The 4,140-nt window shown below is 31.3% G+C and overlaps 5 non-coding genes across 5 annotated transcripts; all 5 read left to right on the forward strand.

Moving 5' to 3' along the window:
* The first annotated feature begins 1,407 nt into the window (after positions 1 to 1,407).
* Positions 1,408 to 1,478, forward strand: J4E90_011075. The gene has a single exon. It is a non-coding gene; the product is annotated as a tRNA-Thr (tRNA).
* Positions 1,479 to 1,911: 433 nt separating this feature from the next.
* J4E90_011076 lies at positions 1,912 to 1,984 on the forward strand. The gene has a single exon. It is a non-coding gene; the product is annotated as a tRNA-Met (tRNA).
* Positions 1,985 to 2,081: 97 nt separating this feature from the next.
* Positions 2,082 to 2,154, forward strand: J4E90_011077. Its single transcript has one exon. It is a non-coding gene; the product is annotated as a tRNA-Glu (tRNA).
* A 32-nt stretch (positions 2,155 to 2,186) lies between these two features.
* On the forward strand, positions 2,187 to 2,258 carry J4E90_011078. Its single transcript has one exon. It is a non-coding gene; the product is annotated as a tRNA-Ala (tRNA).
* A 1,197-nt stretch (positions 2,259 to 3,455) lies between these two features.
* On the forward strand, positions 3,456 to 3,528 carry J4E90_011079. The gene has a single exon. It is a non-coding gene; the product is annotated as a tRNA-Phe (tRNA).
* The last annotated feature ends 612 nt before the right edge of the window (positions 3,529 to 4,140 follow it).

The raw sequence follows: 4,140 nt of genomic DNA on the forward strand, positions 1-4,140 counted from the left end.
GTTACTAGTTATAGGGTATAATTTAACAGGTTTTAGGGAATAAGGTAGTTGAGCGACAAAATTGAAACACCTTTACTCTGGTTGTTATATCAGTAGAATAGGTTACATTTGTGTAACTGACGTCTGAATGTAATCCATAAAAGGAGGGAGATTATATCAAGCTCAGGAGACAATGGCTAGCAGATGGTTTATGCGGGGCACAGATCCCATAAAGAGTACCTGGGAGTATCCAAATTTATTTTTGTAATATGCTATACGCAAATTATATAGGGCTTTTATTAAATAATTGCCTTGTATATTTTAATTTTTTAATTACTATATTTAGTTTGTTATTTTTTATATTTACCATTTTTTTTTGTTAAGAAAAAAAATGGTATCTATAACTAATTCAGTTATATTTCTATTTAAGTTAGAACTAAAACAATTTAATATAAGTAAGATTTTACCTATGTGGAAAATAGGTGTATATATAGTATTAATAATTACTATCTAATGGTAAAACAAGATGTAATTATAACACTATTAGTTATTTTTTTTACAGAATATCTGTATAAGAAATGATGTTGATATATACTTCCAAAGTTTAATGGCTTAATCTTGCTTTACTGTTTGACATACACGTCTATCAGTTGCGTAAGCAGGGCATAAAGACCGCAAGACGCAGTAAGGAAAGGTCTTGTATTATTGAAAAAGCTACGCTGGGGATAACAGGCTAATTGCGCCAGAGAGTACAAATTGAGTGCGCAGTTTGGCACCTCGATGTCGGCTTAGCTCATCCACATGAATGCAGGAATCATGAAGGGTACGACTGTTCGTCGATTAAAGAGCTACACGAGCTGGGTTAAATACGTCGTGAGACAGTATGGTTTCTATCTTCTAGAGGAAATTGGAGTAAAATAAGGATAGCCCCTTCGTACGAAAGGAGTTGGGTATGGTAACCTATGGTTTACCTGTTGTTTATGCGCTTAATATTAACCAGATAAATTACGGCAAGAATAGGTTCTCCTTACTAACTAGTTAATGGGTAACTACAGAAGAAGGAGAGTAATATAGATAGATTCAATGTGAATCTATTACCTATTTGAGCTATAGAGGGTAATACTTTTATACTCAAGTATTTATACATAGTATAGGCATGGCAGGAAAGCTATGTTAGTTAAGATAAGTGCTGAATGCATCTAGGCACGAAGCTTACCTTAGGATACTCTTAGAAACGTAGTATAACATTACGAATCCCATTTTTCATAGGGTTAGTGCTAGAATAGTAGCAACAGTTAACTCTAGTTCTAACAACATGGTTAAGGGGTTATAGGCTTTGGCTGAAAGGGCTTTGATGTTCTTAGGTATAAAGTACTAATTTTTATCATTAACTAAATAACATACTTATCATTAAAAATACTTTATTTAGCCTGGTTTGCATAATAGTAATGCACCCGTTTTGTAATCGGAAGATATGAGTGCAATTCTCGTACTGGGCTATTTAGATATTTTCCTTCCCCATAAGCTTGCGGTTGTTTGTTTTTCTTTTGCTTAACTTTTTTTTCGTTTCTTTTTTTTCTGTTTGTTTATTTTTTTTTTTCATAACCCCCCCCCCCTCTCTTCTGCTTTTTTTATTTATATAAATAAAAAAAAAAGCTGGAGAGGGGGTCCAAACGAAAAAAAAAGAAACTATAGCAATAAACCATTGAGATAAAAAAAAAATTAGCCCTCCAGTCTCTTTTAACCTTTTTTTTTATATATAGGATATATCAAACTTAAAAGTAAGAAGAAAAAGGGGTTGTAAAATTTTTTTTTACATAGGATATGTGTAAAAAAAAATTACTGGCAAATATGAACGCGGATTGATGTAATAGTAACATACCTGGCTCATGACCAGTAAATAGAGGTGCAAGTCCTTTGTCCGCATAGTTAAAGGCTATAGCTTAATAGGTAAAGCAAGCTGCTCATAACAGCTCAGATGAGTGTTCAAATCATTCTGGCCTTATAGGGAAATAAATATATTGTTACTTTTACATAGTATTTAAATACTGTTTTTTTTTACTCTTATATTTTGCGGTTTTAAGCATTTATATAAAATCTAAGGCCCAATAGTCAAGTGGTTAAGACGTAACATTTTCACTGTTAAATGCGCGGGTTCAAACCCCGCTTGGGCTTACTTTATAAGTTATTTTTATGTATTAACTTAAGGGGATATAGTTTAATTGGTAAAACTGCGATTTTGCATATCGTTATTTTAGGATCGAGTCCTAATATCTCCATTAATGTTTAAAGAGACTAGGCTCGAGAAGCTCTTTATTAAAATTGAAAGTTTAAACTAGCCCCCTAAAAAAATGTTTACATCCTTTAGGATGTAAAATTTTTTTAACCCTGTACGGGGGCTGGGCGGGGACTTGTCCACGCCTTGGGGCAAGGCTCGGACCCTCCCCCCCCCCTTTACAGGGGGGGGGCCGGGACTAGTGAAATTACAATTTGATTTTTATTGTAAATAAAGTGCAACTCTTTATTAAACTAATGAAAAGAAGAATAAACATATTAAAAATCTCCGGAGGCGGGTTTAACCTTTTTGTCCTTAAAAAGATGTTACTATCCTGCTTTCATGTTTTACTACCTTCAACCTTATCAATGGAGGGTTGACGTACATTAGGTTTTTGTCTCTTATCTATATCCGGTGCTTTACTTACTATTTTTAATATAGATATGGTTTATGGGTGTCTCTCTTTACTGTTTGTTTATTTTTTTCATTGAAAAAAAAGAAACTATTTCAAAAGGGAGAAAGTAGTTTATTTATGTTAGAGGTATACGTACTAAATACAGTACCAGTTATAACTTATTTGGATGTGATTTCTGATAGGGATAAGATTTTAAATGAAAATAGAGGAAAATCAGGTATATACAGGTGAACTAATGTACATAGTAAAAAATCTTATGTGGGAAGCTCAACCAATTTAACTAGAAGATTTCTGTATTATCTTAATACTAATTATATGCTTAGTTAGAAGAGTAAATCTAAAATATATTCTTCTTTATTAAAACATTGGCTGGATACAACGCTTTTACATTGGACATTTTAGAGTATTGTGAAAAAGAAGAGCTTATTACTAGAGAGCAGTATTATATTGATAAACTAAGTCCTTCATATAACATCTTAAAAATAGCAGGTTCGTCTTTAGGATTTACACATTCAGAAAAAACAAAAAGTATTATGAGTATCAATAACACCAAAGAAAAACATCCTTTTTTTGGTAAAAAACATAGTGAAATTTCAAGAGCAAATAGGATACTTAATTCAAAAACTGCTTTAGCTGTGGATAGTATAGATACTATAGACGGAGAAGTAAAAAGTTTTAGATCTAATTCTGAAGCAGCTAGATTTTTTAACATAAGTGAATGATCCATACGTAGTTATAAGAAAAGTGGTACGTTATATTTAAACAGATATATAATTAAAAAAAAAAGCTTGAGAAGCTCAATTGGCCGAGCGGAGCTTTGAAGATGCTTAGGTTATAAGTTCGAATCTTATCTCAGGCAATAGCTTATTTTTACATTTAGTAAATTTATCGGCTTTGTTTATTATCTACATTTTTTAAGTAGAAACACAAATACTTACTATAGAGCGGAACTCTTAAGATGTTTAGGTTATAAGTTCAAATCTTATCTCGAGCATATTATTTAAACAGTAGTATTCGTTTATTATAAAAGATAAATTAAAAACGGTATACAGCTTACTAATTATTTAATTTTTATGATGAATGAAAATACTACTAAATTTAGGTTATTTAAGGTGTATTTAGCTATTTTATATTGTATTATACATTTAGGGTGAATTAACTTATTTTCCTTAATTTTCTTTTGCTCTAATGTTTATTGCTATCCCGAAGGGATCCCTTTAGGGATACCTGAGGGCATCCCCTAATTTTTTTTTCTAATAATTTCATAGAAATTATGTCGAAAAAAAATAAAAGGGGATAGTTTCTTTTTTTTCTGTTTGTTTATTTTTTTTTTAATAAAAAAAAAAATAAACAAACAGTATTAAAAATGGGTATGCTGAAATCGGTAGACAGGTCCCGCTTAGGACGGGGTGAAATTAATTCATATAAGTTCGACTCTTATTACCCATAAATAGTATAATAACGTATTATT

This window comes from Alternaria incomplexa, assembly GCF_024043165.1.
Source record: "Alternaria incomplexa strain BMP 0042 chromosome Unknown scaffold_43, whole genome shotgun sequence".
Lineage (NCBI taxonomy): Eukaryota > Fungi > Ascomycota > Dothideomycetes > Pleosporales > Pleosporaceae > Alternaria > Alternaria incomplexa.